This window comes from Anser cygnoides, chromosome 21, assembly GCF_040182565.1.
Source record: "Anser cygnoides isolate HZ-2024a breed goose chromosome 21, Taihu_goose_T2T_genome, whole genome shotgun sequence".
Classification (NCBI taxonomy): Eukaryota; Metazoa; Chordata; class Aves; order Anseriformes; family Anatidae; genus Anser; species Anser cygnoides.
The window spans coordinates 3,087,978-3,099,996 of NC_089893.1; the positions used below are offsets into that span (position 1 = coordinate 3,087,978).

The following is a 12,019-nucleotide window of genomic DNA, read 5'->3' on the forward strand; positions in this document are numbered from 1 at the left end:
AATTACGGGCGCCTCTCGAGAGGTCCCAGCTAGCTCTGCTCCCTGTCACCTTCCGTGGGCTCTGTGCCGAGGGACCCCGCGGCAGCTCACTTGCTCCCACGGAGATCGCACCAGGGCCAGGGCGAGCGACCGGTCCCGAGCAGCTGTCAGCTTGTCCCACCCAGCACAAACAAAGGCTGCTGAGCGAGCACAGATCCCGCGACATCAGCCCTGCACACAGCCCGGCCTGATGCACAAACCACACAGCAGCCGTCACCTATCAGCAAGCCAAGGCTCTGCACCTGACCCTCGGCAGGTAAATATTTGCGAGGCACCGGGCGCGATGCGGCAGCTCGCCGGGAGCACAGCGCTGCCGGCAGCACGCCCGCAACCCAGAGCCCGGCCGGGCTCCCCGTGCCTGGGTAACAGGGCTCTGCAGGCCGGGTGAGAGATGCTGCCTGCAAACGAGCGCCTCTCCCTTACCCAGCACCTTTAACGTCCCGTTAAGGTGATATTATCGCCTTCCTTTGTGATTAAAGGTGTCAGGCGTACGCATGCTACTGGGCCGAGTGTACTTAGCAGGACGGGACCGAGACTTGGGCAGGGAAGCGAAGGATAAAGCGAAGCACACGCCGGATCTGGATGATGTATTCAGAAATTTTTAGAGGCTGCACTTCCAGCAACAGCCGTTATAAGCTTGCCGTGATTAGATGGCAGTTTCTATGGGAACAAATAAGCAGTGGCCCTGTCACAAGATGTCTCGTAAACTGCGCTTTCTTACGGCTGAGCACTGCACCCGCCATCCACCCGGTGCATCTGGAGACCCCGGGCCCAGAACGGCGTTTGAAGTGCTGGGGGCAGTGCGCGTGTGCACCTCTGACGAAAATCCACTGCTCTGCGAGGCTTTGTGCTCGCCCTCGGGATCAGTCCGCTCTCAGCTGCGGCCAACCCGTTCGATAGCTGCTTTAATTCATGCAGCTTCTCCTTCCCGCACAGACACCCGTTCTGGGAGCAGCCCTCTCCCACCCGCGAGCTGCGGGCGGGCGTTAGACACAACCAGGACGGGTGAACCCGGAGGGCTCACGCCAGACCTGAGCTAGCGTGCACAGCCCTAGGGAGGCTGCCTGCCTCTGTGGGAGCACAGCAACCCGACGGCGAGCACCACGCCGGGGGCTAAGCAGTTCGAGCTGCTCCGCCAGCTGTCAGGTCTCGGTGTTTCCCCCAGACCGCTCATCCTCTTCGCACCCGAAATGCCCCCAAACCGGAGGGCTGAAGGACTGACGAAGCACCCGAGCCAGCAGGAGCCCCGCTCGCAGAAGACCTCGCGTTGCAGTTATCCCGCTCGGGTTATGAGCTCCCGAGGCTCAAGTACAAAGGGCTTCACGCACAAAGCCAGCGCTGTCACGCTCAAAGCGCCTGGCACCTGCGTGCACGTGCGGCACCAGCACACAGCACCAGATAGCCGAGGCTGGTGTCAAACCCCCGGGCCGTGCCAGACCTCACACCAGGACCTGCACCAGCAGCGAGCAATCACAGAAAGCCAGCCTTAAAACTACCTGGTACTCGGTTCAACCACTGCCTGCTTGGAACAGTTTATGAAAGGCTGCAGTTCACCTCTCCCAGACTTCTCCATCAAATCTGACGTTTACTACGTGCCTGCGAAACCCGGCAACTTGGCTTGGCGCTTGGTGCTTGAAGGAATCAAGTCAGTGGGGCACGGTTTTACCCTTAAGATGTCAAAATTTGTAACTTTCACAGCAAAACAGTAGAAAGTGATTTTCTTCTCAAAACCACTGCCCCTATTTACTATCTCTACTCCTTAATTTAATTACAGATCCCTCAGTTTAGGGAGTGCTGAAATTATTGGTAAACAAGATCTGTTCCAGGCTCCCCCGGGCCTGAAAACAATCGTGGCCGACCCCATCCGTCCCTGCCGCTCACACAAAAGCACGTTTCCAATCTCGGCGAGCAAAGGTTCCGGAGTATCACCACCCCTCACTCCACAACTGTTATGAAATGAAGTGGAAATTTTTAGGAAGAGAAGCCAAAAGCGAAGCTAAGGAATGCAGCCTTCAAGACATTAACCCTCGAGTACCAAGAAAAAGAAATGCAGACACCCGACAGCCCCTTCCTTGCCCTCACCTCGCGCGTTCCTCGCATCCAAAGCGAACCGCGATGTCCCAGTGCGAGTGCCGCGAGCTCCGGGACAGCCGTGCCCCCGCGCCACCCCCTGCACGCATTTCTAGCTGTTTGCGCAGACCCAGAAAGACGTTCAGGGGATGCAGCCTGAGCAGCAGCTGTCAGCGTGGTTTCCAGCAGCACCTCACCGCAAAGCGGGCAGGCAGCGAGGGGCATGGCCCCCGGGAGCCAGCGCCTGCCTGCCTGCGACCGGCCGCTGGTGCCGTGCCTGCAGCCCGCCCGCCCTGCAGGAGGGAGCACCCCCGGCTGCCTTCATCCACCCTGTGCTTCCAGCGCAGCGGCTACATCGGGGACACGCTGACGGCTTGCTCTCCCAAACCTCTGGGGTTATTTCCCCTGACGGCTCTGGCGACGCCAGAAGACAGCGCCTGCTTCTTGGAGCTTTCGGGGCTTTGCCTCTCCCCTGGAAGCTTCAAGGACATTTTTTGGTGGGAACATGGAGATTAGCTTAAAGTTTAAGTTTGTCAAGCTTGCTGGTTAAACAAAAGCTCCTTTCACAGCCATAGCTGCACAGACCACCTTTATAAAGAGTTACCTTCCACTTGGTCCGGAGCTGAGTTACAGCCTAGAGAAGCGATTTCCAACAATAGTATCTGATTCCCTTATCAGTACAAGCGGCTCAAACCCACAGATAAGGCGCCGAGGAGCTGAAAACATACTTCAAAGCCAAAACGTGGCACGGCAATGGCCTCCCGGGGAAGCAGGGCACAGGAGGGTCTGTGCAGAAGGGCGGCCAGGCTGCAACCCCCCAGGCAGCGAGAGGAGGCTGCGAAGCCACCCGGGTCGGGGGACTCCTGCCTGCCCGTGCCAGGCGGCAGAGGGAAGTGTCTCCCCGGCACGGCGCTGCCGCAGGCCCAGCTTCCTCGAGGACCTCTGTTTATATTTGGTCTTGAAGTGGAAACGAATGTCGTGGACTTATCGCTGCGGCTCCATTTACGCGAGCTGCACACGTTGCTCTGTCCCAGCAAGCCAGCAGCTTCGGCTGGAAAAGCGCGAGGCCCGCGGCAACGAGGGACTTCATCCCTCAGCACCGACACCCTGGCACGGCAAATACCCGGTGCTGCACCCAACCTCTGAAAACTAAAAGAAGGGACAAGCGAGTATTTTTAGAGCAGGGAGACACTGCTATTTTGAAAGCAGGCTGCAGAGCCGTAACAGCGCGGCGCTCGCCGGAGCTGCTGCCTCGCCGCTGTAAATCACGCTCCGAGGGAGTGAGGCAGCAGCCAATACACGAGCGTGGGCATTGCACAACTGGGCTTCTACAAGCACTTGGTGTGAAGAATAATGTTCTTAAAAGATTTAATTTCTAGGGAATGTTTAAATACTGAAGAGTAAACACTGAGTCAGAGACAGGCACTAAATACAGGTAAATGCAGCAGGGGCACGTGGAAGCAAAGCCGCAGCCTGGAATTTGCTCAATGCCTCCCCTTGTACACGCGAAATTCAGGGCCCTGCAGAGGACAAAGCCTCTTTTATACCCGCAGAAACTGCAAGAAAACAAAAACCAAACAAATAAAGCCAATCTACAGATCCATTTGGGGGTCTTAAAACAAGCCTGCGATACACAGCTTCACGTCGGAATTTGCAGTATTGGAGCTTTTTCCTACGGCGGGATGGGCAGGGAGAAGGCATCGCAACTCAAGGAACCACGGAGCACGAGAAAAGCTGGGCTGATAATCACTGCGCGTGTCTAAGAAGTGTCTGCGCATCTTTGGGGAGGTGACCCGGTGTTTCTGCAAAGCAAGCATCGCTCCCTTCCACGCATAACCGTAACACCCCAGAAATGGGGCAGTTTTCCTCTTTCACCCTATTTCCTATTCCTCACAGCGACCAGACAGGCACTCGGTGCAGCAGGTGTTAACCGCGCCTGAAATTAACAACACATTTTGATTTTTCTTTCAGCAGAAAACAAAGCATTTACCTTCCCAAGAACAAACTGGTGGAGTTCTGAATTATTTTAGTTATCCTAGACCCTGTAAGCACAGCAAAATGCACAGAAAAGCAAGAGACCCGTGCATTCAGGTAACTCATTTTGTAAACCAAGTGGCAACGCAATTAACGGCTCAAACTGCAAGCACGGCACCAGCAGTTCTGCCTTCGTACCCGTCCTCCTGAGCACCCGCTGTCAGGCTCTGTGCGATACAGCCTGCACACCCCTTCTCCTTCCCCAGCCTGCCCCGGGCAGGTTTGTGCTGCTCCCCGCGCTCCTCTCGCTGGGCTGCCGCTCCTCGGGGGGTCCCCCCATCACTTCAACCAGGAAATCAAGCGTGGGGCTGGATCGTTTTATTACAGTAAAAGTTTGGTTCTCTCTCATCCTGCTCAGCTCAGCACTAGGAAGAAAAACCATCAACCTCTTCTAGTCAAATATTTGTAAATCATCAAACCCTTGGTGTAACGCACAGGAACCACGCAGGCAGGGTGACCGCAGATGCTCCCAGAGCTCCGGCTCAGTCTGACAGCCACAGAACTCGGAGGAAGACGTTTCCCACCGATTCCCAACACGCCACACAGATAATGCTCATCTGCTGTTATCAAAGTGGCCTTCCTGAAGGGCACTGCTAGGAAATAACACTCGGTGCGACAACGCTGGCGCTAACCAGAAGCGCCAAACTTCACCCTGCAGAACAAACCCCTGCAGGTGAGGGCATTTGACACTCTCACACACCTAAACTGCTGTTCCAAACCCAACTTTAACCGCGACAAGGTACGGAAGGACAGCTAGAAGCTTGTATAGCCCCCAGCCCCACAAACACAGCCAAAGGCAGCTCGTTCAGCAGAGCCACGGTGCCGGGTCCCCTGCCTGCAGCCCCGCACGCCGCCCCCGGAGCAAAGCCCCGGCAGCTCCGGGCCGGGGGGGCTTCGCCTCACCAGAAGGGGAAGGGGGCTGCGGGAGGCTCTCTGCAAACTTGGCAGACCATGTGGGAACTGATACAGCCAGGGTGGGCAAGCTGGAGCCGGGAGAACAGTTTTGGCTCCTAAACTGGAAGCCTGAAAAATTGGAAGTGGCACTCCATTTGTTTAAATTACCTTCTGAAACCATGCTCCATATGTGGGAATAAACAGTCACTCTGGTAGCCCTAAACACAACCAGGAGTAAATTGTTCCAAGATGCGCATCTGCATTCACCAAAGATTAGACAGACAGGCTGCTAAGTCAGGATTTGATTTTCCTTATAAGATTTTTCTGAAGGAACTGAGAATGGCAGTGCAGCAGAGGCCTATATATGGAGCAGATCCCCATGACCGCTACCTCGCTCCAGCAGAGATCTCAGCCTGTCCTGCTGCCTTCTGCAAGCGACGACCACCGCATGGAGCGCAGCCTGTCTGTCCCTCTTACAACGCGCTTAAACAGCCCGAGTCGCTGCGGAGTCCAGCAGAAAAATAAAATCCCTCCCCGAGCAGCTGGCAGAAAGAGCCGCTTTCGAATTCAGTCCCACGTTTACGCATCGTGCCCCCACGGACGTCGTTCTGAGGACAAGAGAAATGCAGCAAACAGCTTTTGCAGTTCAGCTGTGAGGCACCCAAGTCGCCTGCAACCCTCCTATGTGCCACCCCCCAGAAGATGTCCAACCCTTCACGGAACCCCAAGCAGGGGTTCTTTTATTGCTCCCGTGGGACAGAGGTACGGAGGAGAGGTCCCAGCCACAGCCAGAAGATGTCTGCAGGTAAAATCTGTCCTAAGGACAATGTCAGACAGCACAGCACACCGAGCGAAGTGGGTGCTGGAGAGGGTTTGGGGCATACAAACTCTTTTTTTGCCCAAACGATGCTGTAAATTGAGCCTGGAGGGCAGCTACGCAGGTGCTGGGACAGGGCGGGATTAGGCACAGCCCTCCGACAACAAGCAGTCAGCTCTCGTTTGCACAAACTGGGGGATCTGGAGACAGCTGCCTGAGCTGTAGCTTGCCGACACCTTTGGTGGATAAGAGCTCTCCCTATCTAGGTCAGTGCTGCTCCGGTCCCACATCCATCACTCTGACACTTCAAGCAGTTTTTCCGTGTTCCTGCACAAGAGTAAAACACAACAAAATTAGGAGCACAGGTGCAAGCTTTGCAGTGATTCTTTCACAAGCGTTGCCGGAGTCCTGGCTTGTGGGCACGACCTCCATCCTGGAGCGAGCCTGCTCTGCCCGTATCGGGAACGGGCTTTATACGCCCTGCCTGGCCCTCGAGATCTAAGGCTTGAGAGCACTTGTCCCACTTGTACTGTACTCGGAGGGGATTTGAGCTTGGAGCTCACACTGTACAGATATCGAATGGCACGGCCAGTAAAACAAGCTGCTTGCTTTCTAAACCTGGAGTATCACAAGACCACTACATAAATGTCAAGAGCAGCACGGCCGCCGAGCAGCCGCAAGCTCGCTTGCTGCCGGCTGGCGCTGGGACGCGACCGCAGAGCAGGGAGGCAGGGGCAGGACGCGGGGTGTGGAAGGGCACACGGAGCTGAGGCACCGCTCGGCTCCCAGGTAACCCTCACGCGCGTGCCGCAAGGCCTGCAAGTAGCTCAGCACGCTTCAAGCAGCGACCTGCACGGTTCCGGGGTCCCCCTTCCTGGAGTCCTCTCCTCTGAGCGCTTTCAGAATGGAAGCTAGCGGGTAACGGGGCTCTCGCTTTCCTCGCGCACCCCCATCGCTCTAACCAACTGCCCAGATTTGGGTCAATCACAGAAACCCACCCCTCGCCCAAAAGCAAATGGCGAATCTTAGGAAACTTCTCACTTGGCACCATTGGAGGTGGCCCTGGCTGTAGCTGTATGGCCGTCTCCTAAAGCTCAGCACCATTCTTCTGCGCCACGCCTGCTAGCTTTGTAGTTCAGTTTACCTGGTGAACGCGCCTTGGTCAACGCGCTTCCAAACGCATCGCTGCTTCTGAGGAGCACGACCAGAAGGGGCAGGGGGCTGAGTTAACGAGAGATCGACTGATCTCGAGGAAGACTGATGTATGGCAGCCACACAAGAGAGCGTGAAGAAGCGTAGCCACCCAAACACAGTACCTTGCTTATTCATGTTTGATATCAACCTTTTATCCAAATATTGACTGTTTGCCCTTAGGAAGCCAATTTACAAGTTAGCCGTGCTCTTCCACCGATTAGCATTTTTAACCTAGCATGCACTCAAAGTCCAAGAAGTCTGAAACAGCTGCAGCACCAGAGAAAACCGTGATATTAAAGCCAAAAGGGATCCACAGACCTAAGAGAAATGGCTCCCTAACACCAACTCTCTCCATGCAGCTGCAGAGCGGCACAGAAGCGCTGCGCAGCTCTCCACTGAGCGCACACTGAACCAATTATACGGGAGCCTCATAAGACCCACACAACCTCAGAAGCTATCACATTATAGATCCTTATGTAAGGCACAGTGACGTAAATTCGGTCTCCCTTGACACACAGAGGGTGCAAGATGAGCGAGCCTGCAGGAATTTCAGATCACATTTCCGATCTCGTCTATTCATTCATTTGTACCATTTGTGATGACCTTGCTCTCCAGGGACAGGCATTACTAGAAGCAGATAAATGAGATTTCTATTAACTTAAACTATACCAGCAGGAAAATAAAGCCCCTATCTGGCAAGGCTGAGCACCATTTTCTCTCTTTAAATGCAGAGGAGGAAAGGCTCATTCGCCAACTGCCAGGCTGGTAACGCTAACAAACTGGTCTTTGCTAGAAACCGGATAACCCAGAGCTTGCGTTTCAACTGCAGTATCTCTTCTTGGAAAGAGAGAGAACCTCACGAGAAGCGTTCAGCCTTCAAGGCAGCATGCTGTTCCTCCCTCCGCCCAGTCCTCCCCTTACCCCCTGCCCTCCCCAATCCCAACAAATTTATTTCTATGCGGAACATTTATCTCTTATCCTCCAGACATGCCCAAATAAATTTAAAACCACATATCGAAATCCCAACCAGCTACGACTAAATAAAAGCACTAAAATAGACCTTCAGCGTGTGGCAGTGCAGTCCCGACACCGTTCAGCCAAGCAGCAGAGCACGGGAGGATGCCGGCCACCAGCAGAGACGGCTGCCTGTGCCTCAGTGCTGCTTTCTCCTCGCTGCAGCACACGCTACCAGACGCAGAGGCCAGCAAGCCGACCTCTTGCAGCAGCCCCACTTGTGCCTGCTTGCATCTGACACGCAGAGATTTGGCTTTGGTCAGGCCAGGCGCACGTGCGGGCGGGCGGGCTGCTCCCGTAACCACATCGTGTGCCACCCAACCTTTCCAGGAAGGTCTCTTTCAACACAGGCTTCCCCGCCAAGCGGCCACTCTGGATGGAAGAGCATGCAAAGTTCAAGGGTACTTCGAACTGGAACGCTCAGCAGTAACACAACTTCCCCTTCATCACCACGCCAGCCATGCCTGGTTTTCTTTCTGAGGCCCAGCATTCAGAAATGTCATTTCCAAGGGGCTGCTCTCACTGCGAAATCAGCTACAAGTGCCAAGAGTCTCCACCCGAGGCAAACGGGATTCAGCAGCAGCCCTGAGAAACCCAGGAAACCTTCTCCCCAGCGAAGCGACCCAACCCTGGTGCTACAGAACCCAAGCGCAACCCCGCAGCGTGCAGCCAGCCGTCCGCTTACCTTCCAGCTCACAGCACAGAAACCAGCTCCACTAGCATAAGCTCACCGCTTCAGATCTGTCAGCAGAAACACCGATGTGCTGCCCCTGCCTGAGCAGCACCGTACAGCATTTCCTGTAAGCAGGCAGAGAGCCTCGGCCTTCCCCCACGCACCAGCCAGCCGAGAGCCAAGCGCTGCAGAACCTCGCCTCGACCCGAGGACCCTTCCCTGCGCGCCCCACGCAATTCTGTTAGGGCTGGGGAGCGACGAGGAGAAAGTCAGGCAGAGCTGGCCCAGCCACAGGAGCTTACACGGTGCGGGAGAACCTTCTGGAGAGAACGTGAGAGAAGTTGAGAAACGATCTTCAGCCACATCAGCCTGATCTCCTATAAAACAGGTACAAAACGGAACGGAGTTTTCTATCCCAGTAGCTATCAAAAATTCTTTAAATGCAGCAGCTGCCCCAGGGGAAACGAGAACTTTTCCCTGGTTGTGAAATGCGGTAGAGTCTCCGAGAACAACTAACTAACAGTGACATCTGAGATAACTGCAGTGGGCCGGGGCCAGGACGTGCACCTCCTCAAGAAGCCACAAGCCCGCAGAGGGTAACTCATTCCCATCAGCGGGGCTCTGCAAAAACGTGTTCCTTACAGGCTACGGCTTCCACGAGTGCCTGGGAACGGGAAGAGGGACGCGATGCCAAACAGCCACGGGGCTCGGAGGTCAGAGCACAAAACCTGACCACGGAGCAGCCAGCTGCACCACCCCGGCACACACAGGGAGCTGCAAGGGGGAGGGCTGCTGTGCCAGCAGGATTAAAGGCTTGGCAAGGCTCCAGGTTTAAAAAAATCACAAAAAGAAGAGTCAAAGGAGTGGATTCACACCCCACCACAGGTGAGTACGGCTTTAGGATTAGCGTCGGGAGTGACGTAGCCCAGCGGCGTGTCACTGCTGCAGCCCCTGCGCTGACGGGAGCCAGGGTTAACGCCGTTACACCTCCGAGCACCGGCCCTGCCACACGCGCAACGCCTGGCGCAGACCGGGCAGTTCAAGATGACCAAGGGGCGCAGAATATTTAAACGCTGCCTTGCTGAAGTTGTTTTCCAGCTGATTGTCTGCGAACAGCTCGTCCACGGAGCACAGCTCACAGCAGGCACATCTCGATGGCGAGGAGCAACGGGCGCACGTATGAGGCAAACCAGACCGTGAGCCAGCAGGGTACTGCCCGCGTAGGAAGATGCGGCTGCAAACAAGCAGGACAGGCGAACAACTCTACGAAGATACGGCGTATGTCGAGGAGAGTTTCAGAGCCACCAAGAAAAAACCTGAGCAAGGCACGGCCTGGAACTATCCTTCTGCGGACCCCCCAGGACACCCCAGTCACGTTCCCACCACTGATGCACGCGCTCCGGCACCGGCAGCTTTAGGACAGAGCTTTGGCACAGCCCACGGAAGGCCGAAGAGCCGAGGGAGCAGCTGCAGGAGGAAAACCAAGAGGAGCGCGGTGATGGCAGAGCACCTGACGGGACGAAGACCAAACGTCAGCGCTCCTGGCCCGGGTCTCTCCGGCCACCCTTCTCTCCCCCAGCCTTACGGTACTTGAGAACCCTTGGGAAGCCGGCTAGCTGAGGGTAAACAGCTCTGCTTGGTCCCTCTGGGGAAGGAAGAAAAAAGATTTCCAACGTCACTGAAATGGAATGCGAGGGAACCGAGGGCGTTCGGTAAGCGGACAAAGAGGGCAGCGCCACACGCCGACCTGTCTGCCCGCCCCGCGGGGCTACGGCAAAGGCAGAACTCCAGCCACAAAAGTACGGGTTTGTGCTCAAGAGCCCGTGTGCTCCGAGGGTCTGAAGAGATATTTTGGTTCGTAGAAAACTTATGTTAATCAAATGAATCACTTGATAGGAATGTACAGTCATCCCAATGAAATGGAAAATCTAGAGATTAAAATGTTCAATCGACGCATCCAGCATAAAGGTTAGAGTAACATTTCTTCAAAAAGCATTACTCATCCCTGCTTCAGCCGTACATCACTGCAGAGGTGTGGAGAAAGGAGGATGAACAGCACCCATTGCTTTCATCAGCCGCGGTACAAAACAACCGGGTGAGAGTCACAGAAAGCACAGGGCCAGACCTAGCCCACCCCGAGCGCCGGCGCAGGGCAGGCACCTCGCAGGCACCGAGCCGTGAAGGGGCTGGGATCTCGGGCTGGTTCTCAGTCCTATCACATCCTTACCATACCCAAAGCCACGCATATCACGGTGTAAAACTCACACGCCTCTTCAAACACTGCAGGAAGAAAGTCCCCGTCTCAGAGACGGCAGTGTTTGCTGGAGCACTGTAGCTATTTATCTAGGGAGAAGAAATAAAACGATGCAAGCCCAGGTTGAAGATCCCAAGCTCTGCATTACACGCACGCTTTCCTGGGCTTCTGCAGCTATGCTCAAGAAGTGCAGATATGCAGTTATGTTTATTCAGTGGCTGTTTAAGTAAATGACTAATTAACAAAGGGGCTTACGTAAAGGGGGTTACATAAAGACTTTTAAAGTTACCCATTCCAGCTCGATTTTACGGGCCAACAACATTTTATGATCTAAAAAGCAACAGCACACAAGCAGATCGCTGCCTCACAGACCAGGCTCTCCGCACCAGCACCCTGCAGGAAGCCAGGCAGCGAGCTCACCCAAACAGGAGGCACGCTGGAAGCTCTCCCACGCCACACACCCTCCTCAGCCCCCTCCTGGACCGCGTTCATGCCCGCTGAAAAGTAACGCAACAACGAGCATATGGATAGATCCAAAGATATTCTGATTCACTACGGAACGCCGGCATACATATTGCTGTAATTAGCCTCCAGCGCAGTCACAAAATTTGTTTCTGAAAAGCCTTAGAGCCAACGGATTTGGTTATATAAAGCTCAGACCCTTCGCTTTTTGCATGAGCCGATGGCTTCTTAACGGGGGACGGGTGTCTGCTAGTGAAGCATCAGTGCCTCCGCAGCAGCAGGTGTACCTCGCCGAAACACCTTCCCTGTCCCACAGCCTGCTGGTGTCCAGCCGCCGCGGGCATCGCCCCGCCACGAAGGCCCTGCGGGAGCTCAGCCTCGATCCGAACGGGTCCTGCTGCGGAGAGCGAGAACCGCGCCGGCCTGGCAGCAGCCGGCACCGGGGGCTGTGGGTTCAGCACGAGACGTCGGCGGGCCACCGGTGCCTGCCACCGGCCCGCGTCCCACCCCGAGGCAGCAGGGCAGCGCTTGAGAAACGCGGCTCGTTTGCCCTAACCCCAGCCCTGTG

General features: G+C 55.6%; 1 protein-coding gene across 5 annotated transcripts in view; it reads right to left on the reverse strand.

The window, feature by feature from the left end:
• Positions 1 to 12,019, reverse strand: part of SIK3 (SIK family kinase 3) — an 84,311-nt gene that overhangs the window by 55,219 nt on the left and 17,073 nt on the right. The window contains exon 1 of one of the 5 annotated variants that reach the window (XM_013187148.3): positions 8,109 to 8,674. The exons of the other annotated variants lie outside the window; for them this stretch is intronic. The gene's annotated coding sequence lies outside the window, so the exon portion shown is untranslated. Of the gene's footprint in view, positions 1 to 8,108; positions 8,675 to 12,019 lie in introns of those variants that run through there. 5 annotated transcript variants of the gene reach the window in all.